Genomic DNA, 20,889 nt, shown 5'->3' with positions numbered 1-20,889 from the left:
GGCCATTCCCATAATTTCTGTGCCACCTTTGTCCCAGCATATCTTGTAGGCAGGGCAAACTGTAGGTCAGAGGTTTTGTGGCTGGGTTGGGGTCCCAATCCCTCCACTTGCCTGGTTACAGGAGATGGATGGTTCAGGCTCCATGTCTCCCATTGCGAGGAGTCTTAGCTAGGGTCACCCTCATAGATTCCTGGGAGTTTTCATTGCACTAGGTTTCTAGTTCATCCCAGAGACATCCCTGATTCCAGTTGTCTTTCTCAGTACTCTCTCACTCTATCCTCCCCTCACCTGATCCCTCCTGTGCCCACGCCTGCCCCGTGCCATCCAGATCTCTCCCCACATCCACCTGTGATGTCTATTCTACCTCAAGACCCAGCTATATCACTCCTGGGCATATACCCTAAAGATGCTCTACCATATCACAAAGACACTTGCTCATCTATGTTCATAGAAGCTTTATTCTTAATAGCCAGAAATGGGAAACAACCTAGATGTCCCTCAATCGAAAAATGGATAAAAAAAAATTGTGGTTACATTTACACAATGGAGTACTATTCATTTGTTAAAAACAATTGCATCATGATATTTGCAGTCAAATGGATGGAACTAGGAAAGATCATCCTGAGTGAGGTAACCCAGACCCAGAAAGACAAACATGGTATGTACACACTTATAGATGAATATTAGCCATAAAATAAAGAATAACCATGCTACAATCCACAGACCCAAAGAAGCTCAGAAACAAAAAAGGCTCAAGGGGTGGCCATGAATCTCACTGTGAAGGAGAAATAGAATCGACGATAACTACCTCTTACTCTCAGGGAGAGAGATTAGATGAAGAGGAAATATATGTATTTTTAAATTGATCTAGTCTTCCATGAAGGTTCCCTCTTTCCCTCTTGGTTAGTGCTGGCTGAATGAGGTTCTTTGTGGCAGATATCTAAGGGCTGGTTCTTTGGTAATGTGTGTGTGTGGATAGGGTGGGGAGAACTCCCACATCAGGACTCCTACTGTGGGTGATGTGCATTCTAGATGACATCACTAGGATCCTAGCCCCTCCTCTCTTGCCATATGTTGGGTTCCTGTGATGAACAACAATTATTTTCTAGTGTTTACCTTTCTTCCCATTGAAGATGCTAATGAGATGATGTCATCTGTAGAATTTTATGAGGTTTTCAAAAATGTATTTGAAAAATCTTTGTAGTACATTTACCTTGAATCCTGGGCCTTTAGCAAAAGTTTTAGACAACACTAAAAGTCCCATTCAAACATGGAGTTTTGAAGTCTTTGAGGTCAGTAAATCAGAATTCTTATGTGAGTTTTCATGTACTAGCTTAAGCAAGTTATTTATCTCTCTGAACCTTCACTTTCTCATTTGTAAAATACGAATCATGGTGATTACCTTACAGTGCTCTTCTGGGGATTACCACACAATGCTTAGTGCTCAGTGTGAACTCAACACAATGTGACATGTGTTATGGTCTTAATGATAATATAAAAATCCACAAAGGATGAAGAATAATTGACTGAAAAAACTTTGAGGAGTGAAAAATAATTATAAAAAGGCTACGAAGTTAATATAAACATATCTATGGACAAAAATCAAGGAAGCAGTTCTTTCAGAGACTGAAGTCACAGTTCCAGAAGGTTCTCCAGGTTTCCTGAAGATGCTGCTAAGAAGAAATGCCAGCATTTTCCTCCTAGAAATTAGGGTTAGCTTAGCAACCAGCCTGAGTTTTTCTTTTTAATTGTTGTCATTACACAGTGTGACTGTACAAGTTGGAATGGATGACCTTTCTTAGGCTGTGGTTAAAAATAGCTTTCCTGTGTACTTACATAAGAGACACAATGTGATGGAACCCATGAGAAGGGAAAATAGAGGCTTAGCAGTGATTTGGACAGCAGGTAGCCTTCCATGCTCAGACTCCCACTGTGTCTTAGCTGACACTCCTGGCCCTCAGCCTCAGATGACTTCAGTTCCCCAGCTCTCCCAACCACACATTTGTAATTGTAAGAGATCTTTCTATCTGGAAAACAAAGAGTCTCTTGATATTCTGGAAAAGGAACACTTGGCCAGAGCATGTCAGTGCTGTGTAACTCCTTGGTGTCTCCTCCAGAAGATGGAAACGGAGCTTGCACGGACATCAGGAAGGCTCATCTACCATGGACATGAAAGATGAGAGAACACTCTGCAAGTGGCAACGGTCAGGACAAGAGAAAGCTTAAAAGAGATTGACTTCAGTAAAGCATTCATGTGCCCGGTCTTGCTCCACCCACCTCCTGCAGCTTTGGAGATTATGGTAATTAATTACTGCTAGCCTGAGTGTATTCATTTGGCCTTTGCTAGATTAACCTTGAAGACAGGGTATCTATCTTACTCTTTGTTGTACTCTGTAAATTTTAGGTCTCACTAGCATGGGAGTACTGAAAATCAAACAAGTAAGAAACAGTTTTCCACCTTCCCTCTCCACAACAAAGTCAATAAAACTCAGCAACTTAAGCTATTCCTGGGACTAGAGCATCTGTAATCATAAAACAGCGTTATGGTTGATGCCTGTTCTTGAGCTATAAGCACAATTCATCTTTTGACAGAAGACTGTGGAGAGGTGAGATGGCATCAGGGCCAGCAGAACATTGTCCTTCCTACAGGAGGGAGGCTGCCTATGCATCCCTAAAAATGACTTCAAACTCGGTGCCTCAACATCCCTGTTTTCATCTCCCAATGACCACAAATCCATCTTGTATGAAGTTCGAATGCTCACAAGGTTCAATCTCTTATTGTTATCATCTGTCTGGCTGTCCATCTGTCTGTCTACCTAACTAACTCTCTCTCTTTCTCTACTTTCCCACAACAGAACAGTTGTATCAACTAAAATCTTCCTTTATCACACCATTCATACTGTCCCCCTGAAGTCAAATATTCTGGTGATGTCCCGTTGGCCATTGATTTGTTATCTCTGTATAATTGATTGTTCCTCAAATATTATAAGCAGAATCATATGGCATACAACATTTTGATACTGGCTTTGTTAAATGTCTTCAGTATTTAATCATGTTGTTGAATGTAAATAGTGTGTGCTTTTCTATTGTTAAGTAGTATTCCATTGCGTATGCCCATAACACAGCATTAATCTGGTCGGTCATTGAATACCATTTGTGAACAGGCAATGCCTATGTTTTAGCATTAAGATTTTCTTTCTCTAGGGCAAATATGGGGTGTTTTGGTTTGAAATGTCCCTATAAACTCCTGTTTTCAGTGGAGTGATAATTGCTGAGGGGGTTTTGGAAAGGGATTAAATCTAATCAACAAGATCAATCCCTTGATGAACTTAGGACACCATTATTGGGAGGTTGTGAAGGTAGGAAGTGGGTGACTAGGAGTGTGTCCCTAGGGGCTATATATCGCTCTAGTCCTTTCTGGATGCCTTTTCTTTCTTCCTGGATGCCGTGATGTGACCAGCTGTGCTCTACCACACCTTACCTGTGATGGTGGGCTGAGACCTCTGGAACCATTGGGGCCACATAAACTTTTCTACATTTAGGTTGTTATATCAGTGTTTAGGTTACAGAGATGTGAAAGTAACCGACACAGGGAGGGTAGGCATCTGACTTGTGTACGCAAGCAGGTTTCATAAGAAGCACTCATCTATTTCCTAAAGTGGGTGGAGCATTTACATTTCCCCAGGCAATGCACCAGAGTTCCTTATCAGCACCTGGTATTGGCAATGGCTTTCAGCTCAACCCTTCTAATCAGTAAGAAGTAAGTACTTGCCATGCTTTTAGATTCCTCAATGGCTAGTCTCCCTCCCTCCCTCCCTCTCTCTCTCTCTCTCTCTCTCTGCCTCTCTCTCTCTCTCTCTCTCTCTCTGTGCATATGTGTGTGTGCGCATGATGCATGTGAATGTGCATGCCATTGCATGGGTGTGGAGGTCAGAGGACAACCTTGGGTGTTGGCCCTCCCCTTCCGCCTTGTGTGTTGTTTTCGTGCGGCATATACCAGACATGCTGGCCTGCAGGCTCCCGGGGATTTTCCTGTCTCGGCTCCTCACTCACTTCCCCATCAGAATACTAGTATTACAGATGCTTGTCCTTTTCATCCATCTCTGTGTGGGTTCTGGGGATTTGAACACAAACTGCTTTTACACACTGAGTCAGTTCCCCAGCCCTGATGTTGATATTTTTGTGGGCTTGTTGGCCTTCTGCATATGGTCTTTAGGGAAGTTTTTCTGCTTGTTTTTAAGCTGGGCTGTTATCTTATCACAGAGCTTTGACAGTTCTTTACATATCAGGGATAGAGTCTTTTGTTGAATATATAATTTTTACCTTGCTTCTCACCAGTTGGCATTTTTGTCCCTTAAGTCTCTGTCATTTGAAAGGAAAAGATTTTATTTGATGATGCCCAATTATTATTTTTTCACATCTAGATTATACCTTTTTTGTGTCACATCTAAAGGGTAGTTTTTAGGTTATCAAGATTTTTCTCATGTTTCATTCTAAAGGCTTTAAAAGATGTGGTTTGTAGTTACATGTACGACTCACTTTGCTTTAAGTTTCGTGGGAGGCATAATATTTAGGTAAGTTTGTTTTGTGTCCTATATATGTGTCATCATTAATGAATTGTGTATGAACTAGCTTTTGAAAGGACTAATTTTTTTTCCATTGACCCTCCTTTGCACCTATTAATAATCTATTGGGTATAGCTCTCAGGGTTGGTTCTGGAACTCTGTTATTGATCATGTGTTTATTCAGCAATCTTACATTGTCAAGGAGTTCTGCAGGCTTATTGAAAAATCTTAAGATCTAGTGGTATGGTTCCTTTAACCCTATTCTCCTTTCTCAAAATTGTAGTCACCTTACCGTTCTGTCTAATTTTTGGGATCATCTTGACGAATTCAATGCTGAGGACTTTATAGGTTTTTTTTTTTAAATCAGTTTCATGTATGTCCATAATGAATTTTAGTCCTTTTCACCCCATCACGCTCTCTTATCTTCTTACCTCTCCCCTGAGACCTTTCTTCTTCCCCACAGGTCTCCATTCTCCTCTCATGTATTTGTGTGTGTGTGTGTGTGTGTGTGTGTGTGTGTGTGTGTGTGTGTGTGTGTCCCAACAAGTTTAATTAGTGTCCCTTGCCTGAACATCTATGGGGACGTTATTGACAGGAGCGTGGGAAACTCATCGGTGGCTCTCTGATCGAAAAAAGTGACACTCCCTTCCTCAGCAACTGTTAACTTTCAGTTAACACTGGGAGAATGCCTGGACTTTACAGGACTTGTGTTAGGAGTCTAGATCTCTGGGGACTGAGAATGAAGATCTTTTCCATGCCAGATCTTCTGCCCACCTAATGTGTATTTATGGACTCGTTTCCAAATTCTTTTCACCATTGTTTTATGCTTCTCAGCATAGGGAGCCTGTCTTTATTTTGTTAGATTTATACCAAGATATTGTATTTTTGGAGCCCATGATAGTATTTTTTTAAATATTTTTCCAATTGTTATTACCATAAAATTTTATGGCAGTTCTAACTGCCTCTCAGTGGTTCACTGGGAGCACACCTGCTGCTCATCACTCCTTTCCTTCATTTGAGACACTGCTAGTCTGGCTTCCTGGGGGAAGGACATGGTTGCTGGCTGTCTTTCTGGACTTGTTGTTCTTAAAGTATCTTCACAGTAGTTGAATTATTTGTGGCTTCTATTGTTTATTTGTTTTTCAGTACTGGGCATTGAATCTAGGGATTTATGCATGTTAGACAAGCATTCACCCGGACCACTGAACTATGTCCCTGGCCCTCTTGCCACTTTATAATTTCGAGACAGGATTTCAATAAGCTGCCTAGACTGACTTTGAACTCATGATCCTCTCGAGCAGCTGGGATTACAGGCCTGAACCACCAACCATGGCTCCCTATTATTTCTGATGAAAAATGTGTGGTCATTCAGTGTTCAACTCGTTGTGATTTAGAGGTAATGGTACATTTGTTTTTCTTGGCTTTTGCTACATTTTCACATTGTCTTTGACTCTGGGAACTTGAATTATGAAGAATTTGGGTGAGGATTTCTTTGGGTGTATCTTTTGGACATTTGCTTTACACTTACTTTGAATCCAGTTAACATCATTCTCCTTTGCCTTAGTGAGAGTTTCTATTGCTGTGACAAAACCCTCTGGTCTGAAGCAGGAAAGGACTTTTCCATATTATAGCTTGTCCATCATCCAGGGAAGTCAGGGCAGGAACTCAAAGGTGGAGGCAGGAGCTGATGCACAGGCCATGGAGGGATGCTGCTTCCTGGATTGCTCTGGATGGCTTGCTCAGCCTGGTTTCTTATAGAACCCAGGGTACTCCTACATTAACCACTGATGAAGAAAATGCTCCAAATGCCCCACAGGCATGCCAACAGGCCAATCTGATGGGGGCACTTCCTCAGTTGAGGGTTCCTCTTCTTGATGATTCTAGCTTGTGTCAAATTAACAAAAAACTAACCAGGATTCCCTCAGTTAAATATAAAGAGAAACTTGAAGCAGTCTGGAGTATCATGTTTTATCTATAGTCCCATAGTTTTCTTTTTCGCATTAAATAGTAAACTCAGTGTGTGTGTGTGTGTGTGTGTGTGTGTGTGTGTGTGTGTGTGTGTGTGTGGTGATGGGGGCAGCGGGGCAGGATTGGGAGGTGGGTGTCAGAGGGATGTTCATCTTTCAGATCTCTGCAACAGCTAGCTTAGATTCCTTTAGTGCTCAGAAACTTAATGATAATTGTCTTTGTATCAGAAATTTAAAAAACTAATAAAATTAATGCAAAAAATCTGAAATTAGTTTAGAAATGATGACTTTGGTTATTCTCTGAAAAACTAGATATTCTTTTTTTTAATATTTATTTATTTATTTATTTATTTATTTATTTATTTATTATGTTTACAGTGTTCTGTCTGCATGTATGCCTGCACCCAGAAGAGGGCACCAGATCTCATTACAGATGGTTGTGAGCCACCATGTGGTTGCTGGGAATTGAACTCAGGACCTCTGGACGAGCAGTCGGTGCTCTTAACCTCTGAGCCAACTCTCCAGCCCCTAGATATTCTTAATAAAGTAAATTTGGTCAGTATATGTTTGTGGAATGAGTAAATAATCAGATGATCTCAAATGGTATGGATAAATAAAGAGCAAGCCACATTTTCATACTTAAATCTGTTAGATTATTTGGTAGCTTTTGTTTTTAATGAACTGTTCTTAGATGGCTAGCCTTTTAAATATCCTCTGATTAGATGAGCCAGAAGATAGCATTTTGTAATGTTCAGATTTCATTAGAAGCCTCTACCTGACTGATGACCCAAAGATTTGTTAGAGCAAGAATCTATTTTTCAAGTTTATTTATTTATTTTTATTTTATGTGTATGAATGTTTTACCTGCATTTATATGTAGGTACAGTATGTGTGCTTAATGTTGCAGATGTCAGGATTGGGGCATTGGAGCTCCAGTAACTAGCATTATGGATGGTTGGGACCATGTATAGGTGCTGAGAACTGAATCCAGGTCTTCTGCAAGAGTACCAGTGCTCTTAACTGCTGATTCATCTCTTTAGCTCTAGAGTCTATTTCTTGATAAATGAACCATTTCACAATATTGATTTAGCAATACTTGACTTACCAAGAAACTATTAGTGTTAATTAGTACCATTAATTAGGTAAATAATCACATAGCTTTCACATAGGAACTCTGAAATTTATAGGTGCAAACAGAATTATTCATTTCTGTATAATTGGGTGCTAAACATTTGAGTAAATTGTATAGTTCTCCTTTGTGGCTTATTGATGGACAGGGCATATGTAGTTCTTTAAATCTCCCAGTTATATGTTCATTTTAGTTAAATGATAGTGGTTCTTAATATTGGTAGGTTTCCCATTTCATGGGAGAAGTTAAGAAGTTGACATAGTAACTTCAAACATTCTTGTCCTAAAGTTGACATTGCTCCTGTAGATACTGTAAAAATAGCTTTCTCTAGTTTTGACAAGGGCTTTCAATGTATAATTAATTAACCCAAATGGATGTTACTGAATATGAGAAATTTTTATAATTTTGAGTAATTTGCTCTCTCAGTTTATCCCTGAAGTTTAAAAACTTGAGCTATCTCAGAATTTGTTTGCAGCTTTCCATCTCCCAATAAAGCATAAAAGCCTGGGATAACTTCTGGTTTTTATTGAAATGAAAAAAAGACACATCTTCTTACATTTGGTCAATAATTTCAACCTTTTGGCAAAGTCAATTGATTTAAAAACCTAAATTTAGTCTCCACTTGGTATGTAAGGTATGAGTGGATGCTATGGTCAGCAAAATGTGTTCCCTCTTCCTTGCTAATATTACAACCTACCTCTGCTTTTGGAGTCCATGAAAACAAACAATAAGGGCGCATGACTTCATCGAGGCTTTAAAAGTATAGACCTGCAAATATGTATTTTGTAGACAATGATAATCACCCTGAGGTATGTGAGGGCCTTCTAATGCACTTCCTTTGTAGAGCTATTATTCTGTAGGCAATGTAATAGGAAAAGTAGCACTAAAGAAGCTGGAGTTGTAGTGAGAAAGAGGAACATTTTCATAGAGACAAAAAAAAGAAACTTGATAAATACCCTTTATTGTATCTCCAAGAGTAAGAATGTTATCATTTGTGTTTTCTCAAGATTAACAAAATAAGTAGGATTAATGAACAAGTAAAAATTGGGGTTGGGGGAGCGAAAAGTGTCTGAACTTCCTGGGTATCATCGCTCTGTCACTCTGTTCTTCTCATTAAGGTCATTTTAACTTTTTAGCCCAAGTCTTAACTCATTGTGGAGAGCACAACAGTGCTGTAGTAGAGGCTTACCCAATAAGCATTTTTTGAGTAAGTAAATGGATGAACCACATAGATTTTGTATAGTGTTGTGAAGGCCATCTATGCTAAAACACAGAAAGTAGATAAATGGTATTTTAAAAGTATGATTCCTATTATTTTCTTCTCAGAAAAAAATGTAAATGATTGGTATGTTTTCATTATAGTTTTATGATAATTGAGGGATCATTGTATAAGAGAAGACAGAAAAATTTTAAGAGCCGGAAGAGCAGGGAATTTGCTTGTGAGACTGTGTCTCCTAGAAATGTTAGGAGCTACACCCATGAAGTCTCCTCATCGCTGTTGCCTGAACATGACCGGAACAAGAACAGCAACAATGGACATGCTGTTGTGGATGGGGAAAGCTTATGAAGTCTCAACCCTATGCAAAGAACTACAGGCAATCAAACAATGCTGAGAGCGGGAGAAATGATCTTCCCTAGGAAAGATCACACCAATCGGTTATCCAGTACCCCGAAATCATACACGCAAGTAACATTACACAGATTGAACAGATTGGTTTTATGTGCTGAGGCCATGAATTTGGGAGAGCAAGGCAGAGTACATGGTGGGGGGTGGAGTTGGAGGGAGGTAAGGGAAGAGCAAATGATGTAATTATATTATAATCTCAAAAAATTATTTTAAAAAGGTGACACATTAATCTGGGCACTAATGCCATCAATTAGGGACCCAGTCATTTTCTAAACTTGGGATCTTCAAGTTCATTTTGCTTTCTGATCTGAGAAAAAACCTTTCATAACTCAGATCAGCATAGGCAGGCAGAAGTAAGAGGAACAGGGACGTTGCAAATAAATTCAATCCGGAGTCTAAAGTCCAGATAGTCTGGCCTAGGACAGTTCTCTGAGTCACACCTGTGCAAGAATTCACCAGCTTGACGCTAGGCAGGAGCCCAAGCTAAAGTTATAAACATCCTTATTTATGTAAGAATAGATAAATGTGTAGTTTAGAAAAATGTACATGTCACATTTCAAGTGCTAAAATAGTCATTTGCAATAAAATTCTCTAGTTATAAAGGAGCCCAGAGTATGGGATCCCTTGCAGGCTCATTGACTTTAATTTAATGAATCAACTACATGGCAGCCAATAGTCTGAAACTCAGTGAGGAAGGACAGAGAGAGTTCATTCCTTTCAGTCGGCTACCTGAAGTATGGCTTATCTTGAAATGCTCATGATATGATTGACAGGCTAGGATTGCACATACCTTCTCCTTTGAGATGAACTTTGCACACGGGCCCTGACAGGAAAGGAGTGTGGCTGAAGTAAGCTTAGAGAGTTGAATCGCCTGTGATGTAGATTTGTAATTCCTGTTGTTCCTCTTGAAAACTGTTGACGCTCCCTTGTGCAAATTCCCTTATCCACAAAGAAACCTGGACAGTTCAGAAGAGAAGTGTGTGTTAACCAGAGAGAAGGTTAAAACACTGTCAATGGGTATTGAGAATCTTAGAACTGACTGACATGGACTGTGCAGAGAACATTTTGCCCCATGAGAGGGAGTCTTGCTGATCCCTCTCTGCCATCACTCTGACCACAGAGGGTTCTTCATTGAGCTCCAAGGGAAATAGCTCTCCTTCATTAAGCAGAGGAGGAGGAGGGTGAGCTGAGACCAATGACTCTGTGGAAGGGATTCTTCGTAAACACAGTTCCTTGCTTGGTCTTGTTTCCTGTCATTCTCACCTCTGTGTGTGAATGCTGAAGCATCACTTCTACCACAGTCCTGCCTGACTGTTGATCAATGTCTGTCTGGAACGAACAGAACCTTCAGGTAAGGTCAAGGGCCGTTTTTGAGATTCTGTGTTGTTACTCAAAGTGGTCTCAGAAATCCAAGGTTCTTTAATGGTTATACAAGTAAATAGTTGCTTCTTTAGATGTAGGAATATTTCATATTGTAGAAGGCATGTTACAGTGGGCATCTCTGCCCATAGCTAATCCAAGTTCCGGGAAAATGGCACTTGTGTAGAAAGAGCTTTGTCAGGATGGATGAAGAGTATGGAATTGCTCCTAACCTTTTAGTAATTATAATTATGAGATTCTGTCCCAAGAAATATTTTAGATGAAAATTAAATTTTATAGCAAAAATGGTTCATCAAAGTCTTACTATTTCGGACATTGACTTTGCAACTTCTATCCACTATATCTTTAAAACGATGTGTACAGTAATTATGGAGTTAGTAATATTAATGAACTTTTTGTTAAGAGAACCAAAATACATGTGCAAAGATACATGAGTTTTATTAAAACTAGAAAAATTAACACACTCCATGTGGCTAGGGAAGTATTTCTTCATCTTATAGTTACTTGGTTATATAAAATAAAGTTTCATAAGTGGAATAAGCCAAGAAAAATCTCCTCAATCCATGAGGCACACAGTCAACCAGATACTATGGACTTGAATAGACATGTGTGTTTGTGTGTGTATACATATATTTGTACATGTGTATTTATGACTTAATGCTTTGAGAAAGGCCTAAAAACTTGTTTAATTTAGATGTTTTATTCTTTCATTTATTAAACAATTTTTTTCTTCAAAACAGAGTTTTTCTGTTGTAACAGTCCCGTCTGTCCTGGAACTCCCTTTGTAGGCCAAAATGGCCTCAAACTCAGAGATCTGCCTGCCTTAGCCTCCCATGCACTGGGATTAAAGGAGTGCATCGCCATGGCCCAGCTTAAAAACATTCCTATAGTGAAGCTGAATTTCTTTACATGCTCATTTGCGAGGGAGTCTTGCTGTTTTGCCCCAGCAAAGTCGTCATGGTCTTCCTGCCTCAGCCTCCTGAGACCTGGCACTGAAGTCTGAGCCACCGTGCCTGGCTGGAGAGTTGTTTTTTAAATCATAAATGGATGCTGAATTTCATCAAATGCTTTTCTGCATCTCTTGTGATGATTTATAGTTTTTACGCTTCATTCTGGTAAAGTGATGTATCACATTTTCATTGATTTATATGTGTTAAATGAGCCTCGTCTCTCTGGGATAAACGCCAGTTGATATTGTATTTAAAACAGCATAGTACTGGTACAAAAAAAAAAAGCTGATATAAATAAACCAGTGGCCAGACAGAAAGCCCAGAAATAAACCCAAGTATTTATATGTAATTGATTTTTGACAAAGGGGCCATGAACACATAAGGAGGAAAGAGCAGTGTGTGTGTTTAATAAATGGTATTGGGAAAACAGGGTATCTATATGCAGAATGGAATTGGATTCTTTCCTCAAACTGTGTATAGAAATAAGCTCAAAATTTATAAAAGACTTAAATATAACGCCTAAAACTGTAAAACTACAGGAGAAAGCTGGGAGGAAAGCCCTACAACGTTGGTCTGGGCTGGAAATCCCTGGGTAAGACCCCAGAAGCTCAGTCAATAAAAGCACAGCTAGACAACTGGGATTTCACCAAAGCAAAAGGCTTCTGCACAGCAAAGGAAGCAATTAACAGAGGGGAGAGTCAACATCCAGGAGGGGCTGCAAAACAGCTTCTGATAAAGTTCTGCTACTTAAAATGTGCAAGGCACCCAGGCAACCAATAACAGTAGGATAACTCAGTTCAAAAGGACACAAAGGATTTGAGCAGGTATTTCCCAAAAGAAGAGATATGAATGGCTAACAGATGATGAAAAATTGTGGAACATTTCTATTCAGTGAAATGCAAATTAATATCACAATGAACTATCAACCTACACCTGTTAAAACAGCTATTATAAAGAAGATGGATAAAAATGATTGGAAAGGTGGTGGAGGAAAATGGAAGCTTGTGTGAATTAGCACACCAGCTTTGGAGAACAGCATGTAAGATAAATTACCAAAATAAAAATTATCAGCAATTGTCCAAAAAACTGAACCCAGCATGCTGAAGTGCTAGCTATATGTCTCTGCAGCCTGATTCCCAATAGCTAGTACGTGAAAGCAAAGCTGAAATCCACTACAGGATGAATGTAACTATGGGATAAATAGTATGTAAATACACAATAAAATTTTAGATGTACAAAAAATATTTTTTTATAGGTTACATAGGACCAAGGCAACATATGGGATTTAATTAATATCCCTGTATCATTATTTACCAAGTTTTATTTATTGTTTATCTGAAGTTTGAATTTAACAAACTTTTATTAAATACTATTCTTTGAGAAGTAGTATCAGCCCAAATTGGCCTTGAACGTGTGATCTTTTTGCTTTAAACTCCTGAGAACTGGGATTCAGGCAAATGAGCCACGACACCTGTTCTTTGAGGTTCATATCCGAGTGACATTGGAAACTGGAGCAGTTAAGTGGACCCTTGTTGAATAGTGAAAGACAGCTGAATTGCGTTCTACTGTTTATTGAATGCAGACCATGAAGGTAATGACCTTTGACACCTATTTGAGAAAATTCTACACAAGGTGCTGAAGATGGAGCCAGTTTCTTCTTGTTTTCTTATAGTAAAATGTGGCAGGGTTGAGACAGGTGGAAGGAAATACTGTAGCATAGAACAAGAACTTGTTTTCAGCCCACCCAGACTGAAAATATGCTTCAGGTAGAGGCCATCAGGCGACGGTGAGGGCTGGAGGCTGTGGCTGAACCACCTTGTGCTAGTTCTTTGAAAGGATTAAAAAAAAGTCTGAACATCTAATTAATCGCAAGGGGGATCCTCTGGTGAGATTATGCATAGATCTCATGGGTCCCCAAAGCTATCTCAGGAGAAGCCAGAAATAGGTATAAAATTGTCCAGGAAGAATCCTAAAAGAATCCCCCTGTCTAATGGAGTGAATCTGGGAGATAAATATGAACAATACCATCTTTGAGGATGTAACCTCATCAGAAACACGGCAAGCCCAGATTACAAGAGGAAGAAGGAAAGGAAAAGGACCATCAACCCTTACCCAGTATCTACATGTTAGGAGCAGGATGCTAAGTTACTCATTAGGAAAGATGCTCTCCCATTTATGGAAAAAGAAAGACGACTTGTAAGCCAGAACTGTTGGTTCAGGGATCAGTCTTACTTGCAGAAGTCATAACTGTGGGCCCTTCAGGCAGAGCTGTAAGACACAGAGGACGATTCCGAGGGATTGGAATCTAACGGATTTTTTTTTTTCCCAGTTGGGTCTCAGTATATTGGGAACCAGTGGGTCTTCTTTCCATTCCTCCCCAACTTTAGACAGAAATGATGATCACTCACTATAATTCCAACACTCTATTTTGAGATTATTCAACTTATTTTCTAGTTTTATAGGCCCATGGATGGAGAGAAATTTTGCCCCAGATGGCTTATCTCAAGATTATCATCCATGTGTGATTTAGAGAATAAAATTTAGGTATTTTGAGTTGATGATATTCAGCTGAGGTCTTTGAATTGCATCGCTGCTATAATGGGTTGAGACTTCTGGAGATGTTAAGACTGGGTGAGTATCTTTAGCATGTGGAGTGGGTGTGAAGGTTTAGGTGGTCAGAAGACAGACGCTAAGAGGCTAAGTAATTATTGATTAACAATAATGCTGTTCATTTCTCAGCCCCTGGGATGTGTGCATGTTTTACTTTACAGGGCAAAAGGGCTTCTCAGGTGTGGTTACATTGCACATGTTGAAATGAGATTAATTTGGGACTACTCCAGTGGACACGTGTCCTGAAAACAGGATAGACATAAGAGCAGAAGCCAGAGAATAGAAATGTGTGTTGTGGCTCAGAAGGAGGCAGAAGGCAGGGATGTAAGTCGCCTCTGGTAGCTTGAGAAGACACAGACCGTCCTCAAACATTCCCAAAGATGCTCGATGTCTCACCTGGTGTTCTAACTTCTAGAATAAGTTGGTGTTGCTTCAAGCCCCACTATATACGTCATAGTTTGGTGCCATCACCATAGGAATTTAATATACCTAGGGTTCTATACGTAACGATCCTGGTTCTGGAGAGAACTGATCTCAGTCGATGCCCATGATGGGCCAGAAGTTTCCCCTGCACTCATACACTTCATTTAAACAACCTCATAAAAACAGTGGTCATTCCACAGATAAGGGGAAAAGCATAGTTCAGAGCTGGTTAAAGTAGAATTTATGTAAACTGGTCAGGGCTCAAAAAGCCCTTCTCTTTCTTGTCCCATTCTTTCTTCTGCCTTTTCCATTCACATCCATGTTCCCTTTCCTCCTTACCACTTGCCACGGAAGTGCTGTCTAGGATGAATTTCTAGGGCAAACAAGTCTGACACCTGCATCCCTTATATATGGACCCTTGTTCTTGCTTATGGCCTGGCTTTTCCCATCTGGAGGCTACTCCACTGCAAACAAATAAGCTTCTAGGTAAGTCAATTTTTTTTACTGCAGTCAAAATGAGTATCCAAAAGGCTATGCTTTATGGGTCAAATATGGTTTTTTTTTTAATACCAAATGGTCTAGATTACGCTGTAGGCAAGGAAAAATCCAAGTGCCCCAAATGTCAACAACTGAGCCAGAATAAGGCGTTTCCTTAGAGCAGTGGTTCTCAACCTGTGGGTCGTGACCTTTTGGAGGTTGAAGGCTCCTTTCACAGAGGTCATCTAAGACCATCGGAAAACACAGGTATTTACATTCTGATTCATAACAGTAACAAAATTACAGTTATGAAGTTAACAACGAAAATAATTTTATAGTTGGTGATCACCACAACATAAGGAACTATATATTAAAGGGTCGTAGCATTAGGAAGGTTGAGAACCATTGCTTGAGTCTAGACCAAGGTGAATCACTGAGTGGGCCAATTGCCTTAGATGATCCAACAAGGTAACAGTTGAAAAGGCTCCATAGACAGGTTGGTAACAACTGAAGTTTATTCTTTATAAGCAGCTTATTTTCATATTTTGGAAAAAAAGGGACTTCAATGCCTTAGCCTCAGACCTCTGCTAAGCAAGGAACTGGTGTTTAGCTGGGGATGGGTAAGTAGTGCACGTTGCTTCTCTTCATGCTCGACCTGAAGTCATCCTTCCATCTTCTTTTTATGCCTCAGTCTTCTAAAACGCTTCAGTACGGTGCTGGGAGAAAATCCCGTAGAGAGCTTCCCACAAACTGAAGATATTATCTCTTCATGTATCTGTCAGCTGGCCAGGGGATAACATCTGGCAGAACAGCTGGAGGGATGTCACATGCAAGCTGCCACTGAGGAGAAGGGCCTCAGTAACCGGCAAATTGGATGCCATACTTGTCACCAAACCTGCTTGGAACTTACTGTCATCTTTCAATCTGTGATCTTGAGGTCAGCTGTGCAACCCAGAACAAATGCGTACAACGGACATACCATCCTCCTCCTTCCTTCATTGGGTACCCGCTAGGAGTTCTTTCATTATTCCAAACAAAAATGTTACATATTAATACATATTTCACATATATCACACACACATATATTTTAAGTGATACAGTGTAAAGAAGCATCAAGAAAAGGCAGCATCAAGCATGCAGCTTCTGCTGTGTTATTGCATCAGGGATGCTCTGGTCCCTGAGTAACCCAGTCTAACTGTGTGTATGGCTGAGTTCTGAGCATCTGTGGGAGGTCATGAGACTAGGGAGTTAGGGGGTCAAATAGTGTCTTGCTGTTCCAGTGATTTAGGTGGTATTATTTTGTTGGAGTAATAAAATAACTCTCCTCAGTGGCAACCCGATGAAGGAAGAAAGAGGAATGTGTATCTATTAGGTGTATTTGTTCAATGGAGAACAGTTGACCCCAAGGTCACGGACCCTCAGTACAGCCCTTGTCATGACAATAAATGGTAAATTCTTTTAAAGTCCCTCTAATCAGAATGTTAATTCTTTGCTTGTTGCTTTCTTTTTTCTTTACAAGTTGGTATTTTGCTACATTATCCAAGTCCCCTTTTTATAATTTTTTATCAATTCTTTGAGAATTTCACACAATATATTTTGTTCATATTCATCTCCTGCCTCAGTTCCTCTTAAATCCTCCCCCACTGCTCTATCCACACAACTTCCTGTTCTCTCTGTCTCTCTATTTCCATCTCCCCCTCCCCCCATCCCCTCTTTCCTTCCAGTCAAGTCCAGTTTGTGTTGGCTGACTACTCCTGGGTATGGAGCCTGTTCTGGAGTATAGCCAGTATAGCAAATGTTGCACCATTAAAGAAAACTGACTTTCTTTTTCTTACGCAGCAATTAGATGCCAATGGTTCCTTAGGTGGAGGTGGGACTTTGTGCCCACATCCCCTCCTCCAGCTGGGACTTTGTCTGGCTTGAGCTTGTGTGGGTTTTGTGCATGCTGTCACAATCACTGTGAGTTCACACGCACATCTTTCCTGTTGTTTCCAGAAACACCATTTAGTTGAAGTCTTCCATTGCTTCTGGCTTTTAAAAATCCTTCTCTCCTCTCTTCTGCATAGATCTCTGAAACTTGAGGATACAGGTGCGATGCAGACATCCCATATAGGACTGAGTACTCTGAGGTCTCTTTTGTGCTTGTTGTTGACTAGTTGTTGGTCTGTAAATTTCATCCACTACATGAAGATTCTCAAATGAGAATGAGTCACTGACCTGTAGATCTAGCAATAAGTCATCAGGAGGTGTTTTATTGCTGTGTCTATTTAACAGTATAATGGTGGTAGATCTTCCTCTAGGCCCATGACCTGTGTAGTCGCAGATCCTTGACCCAATTGACAACGTCAGGTGTGGATTCCATCTGGTGGAGTGTGCCTTTAATACATTTAAAAGAGTGTTGATTACTTCCATAACATTCATGCCAGAATACTGGTATCGGTGGAAGTATTTGGCCAGGCAGGTCATTATTGTGGCTTTCAGCCACACACATCTGGGTGTGATGATTACTTTTCTCCTCTGGTAGCATATATAGAACTCTTCCCAGTACTATGAAAGCTAGTCAGTAGGGCTAAAGCTTCCAGGTGAGAACCAGATAGATTTCTACAATCAAGTTTAAGAAGCTTTCAGCAATGTTTACTGGAGGGTGTCTAGGGGACCCCAGTAACTAACAACTCAAAGAGGTAACCCACTCCAGGTAGTGCGTTTTTTTTTTTTTAGTAGCATATGTCTAGTATTCTGAATAGTGATTTTTATTTTTTTTGAGACAGGGTCTCATATAGCCAAGGTTGATCTCAAACTCACTATGTAGCTGAGGGTGGCCTAGAACTCCTGATCCTCCTTATCTTAATATCTCAAACACTCATCTTACAGGCATGCACCACCACATCCCAGATAGGGTTAATTTTCTCTTCCCAGTCAAGTGATTATAAGAACCACAGCAGACTTGGCGATGTGGGGATAATTATGGAGTTAATGTTTTCCTTTCTACTGGAAATGCCGGGATAAATGGGAGCTATGGGGTTTCCTTCAAACCTGTACTCTGCATAGATTCAGTGCTTTTATGTGAGTATGCATTATGTGCAAAAGACAAAGTTAAGTCTGATTTTTTTTAATGGTCTTGAATTTGTTCTACAATCTAGGGAACATTTGAGGCTCCTATGAAGATATGTATAAGCTTTAGAAGACATAACGAATAACCACAGTTCTAAGCTTTGGGGTGCATGAGATTTATGGTTGGTAGAAGGTAATTGCTTATGAATGGCGTGATCACATAGAGAGGGCAGTGAGGTGACTTTATAATCACAGTGTGTTGTGTACAAATACGATATCGTCAAGTGCAAAGAATGAATTAAAATACAGATTCCATTCGATAAAGTCAATTTCAGAGGTTGACATGGATCTTAGGGTTTTTTTTTCATAGGAAGTCAACGAGTTCAGATGATGAGTGTTTGGGAGGAAGGCTTACTTTATCAGGATGAAGTCTGATACAAGGGAATAAAATACTGTTATAAAATCTGATTTCCTCAAGAGATGCAACTGACTGGCTATTATGTTGAGTAGAAGCTCTTTGGCCCAGCTTGCGAATCATAGTACTTGAGAGACAGTATAGTGCAGTGGTCACCACAGGCTCTGACCCCACTATTTACATGCTGTGTGACTTGGAGCCCCATACCTCATCTTCCTCATCTATAAATTAGGCAGCCTCACTGCATCTGCTTCAAAGTGTTCTTACCATTGGATAATATGGCCTAACAGTTATGGAGGTTATTATATCTAGGAAAAAAAAAACCTGTGTAAAGTATTTTAAAACACATTACATACATTGATTCATTTACCACAAAATCCTATCTGTAGTTGTTTGTTTGTTTTGTTTTGTTTTTTCACTCTTTGGCTCTTTGGGGGCCTGCCACCCAGCTCCCAAACAATCACAGGGAGACTTAATCTTACTTACGAATGCCCAGCTTTAGCCTGGCTTATTTCTAGCCAGCTTTTCTTAACTTAAATTATCCCATTTACCTTTTGCCTCTGGGCTTTGCCTTTCTCTACTTCTGTATGTCTTTTCTTTTCTTCTTATTCTGTGTCTGGCTGGGTGGCTGGGTGGCTGGACCCTGGCATCCTCCTCTCCCTCTTCTTTTCTCATTCCTCCCTCTTCTCTTTTTCCTCTCATATTTATTCCGTCTGCCTGCCAACCCTGCTTATCCCTCTCCTGCCTAGCTTCTGGCAGTTCAGCTCTTTATTAGACCAATCAGATGTTTTAGACAGGCAAAGTAACACAGCTTCACAGAGTTAAACAAATGCAGCATAAAAGAATGCAACACATCCTTGCATCAAATGTCCTACAGCATAAATGAATGTAACACATCTTCAACTAATATTCTATAACACCTATCAGATACTGTTGTTTGTTCTTATTCTGAGGTTAACTGTTCAAAGTCACATGACTAGAGAACAGCAAGGTCAGAGTTCAGAGCCAGGTGGAGTGACTCTGTTATCACCCCTTTTGCTATGATGCAGTAAAACTTAACCCATCATTTCCCTCCTCCCTTTCCTGTCTTGAAGCTCAGATGAGCCAGGCTTCATGCCTATGAGCTGAAATGTTATTTGGTTAACGGAACTTAATACATTCGGATGAACAGCCGGGCCAAATGCACTGTGGCAGACAGAGTAGTTATATTGTTCTCGGGCAGGTGGCTTCCAGCCCAGCATTCTGGAGGGTTCTGGAGTGTCAGGTGACAAAGAGCCAGGGCAGTTGGCTGTAGCTCTGCTTGCTTCCACCAGTGGACTTCTTGAGTTAGGGGACTGGACATCTCACCATTGCTGGCTCCACCCCAGTGGGAAGGAAGCTCTAACTTTCTAACCACAAGCGTTCTCCAGGGATTTCCTTTGGATGCCCTGGAGCTGAAGGTGTAAGACTTAGCAGCACTGAGAGAGGTAGGGCTCCAAACCAATGTACCACAGATGGGGTAGCTTAAACAACAGGTGTCTGAGCTCAAAAGAATCATTCTGAAGTCTAGCGATCCAAGATCCCAGTGTTGATGGGGTTGCTCTCTGATAAGCTTTCTTTCTATGATTGGCCTTTACGTGTCTGTCTTCTCCACATCTTCATTGTGTATTTCCTTTGTGTTTGTCTGTGTCCTAGCTCTTCTTAGAAGCATGCCTGTCTTATGGATCCACCCCAATGACCTTCCTTTCCTTTGACAGTTCCTACATCCAAATACATTCTGGTGCACAGGGGTTTAGATTTCACAACGCATTGTGAGAGGTCACAATTTAGTTCCCATCACACACCTGACAGTTGAGGTAGGTACTGGTTAGTGAATGTGCCATGCCTGTAGTGAGTATTTCCTGTTGTCACATTATTTTGTTTCCACTTACTTTTAGAGCTACTTGCAGGCTGGACCTACTGGCACTGGGACATTCTGTCAACTCTGGCCTCTCTACATTTGTGAAGGACCTGACCACTGCGCACTTGCTGGTTAATTTGTCGTTGAATCCATCCTTTATCTTTTACCTCTGTGAATGGTTTCTGGGAAGCCTGTGCCTTCTGGATTCCTAGCTCCTTCTCTGGTCCTGCCTCATGGCCCAACAGTGTTTGTGCCCCTCTGTGAAGGAAATACTTCTTCTTAAATGCTCGCCTTGAAGAAACGGAGCCCCAGCTTGCTGAGCAGAGCGGCGTGCCTGTGTGTTTTCTGCTCGCCTGCTTTTCTGTCACCAGATTGCTCTGGGAGCAGTGATGCTCTTAATTAAGCTGAGATCTGAG

Source organism: Peromyscus californicus, unplaced genomic scaffold (assembly GCF_007827085.1).
Source record: "Peromyscus californicus insignis strain IS unplaced genomic scaffold, ASM782708v3 Scaffold_15__1_contigs__length_86483966, whole genome shotgun sequence".
NCBI lineage: Eukaryota > Metazoa > Chordata > Mammalia > Rodentia > Cricetidae > Peromyscus > Peromyscus californicus.
This window is presented reverse-complemented; position numbering follows the sequence as displayed.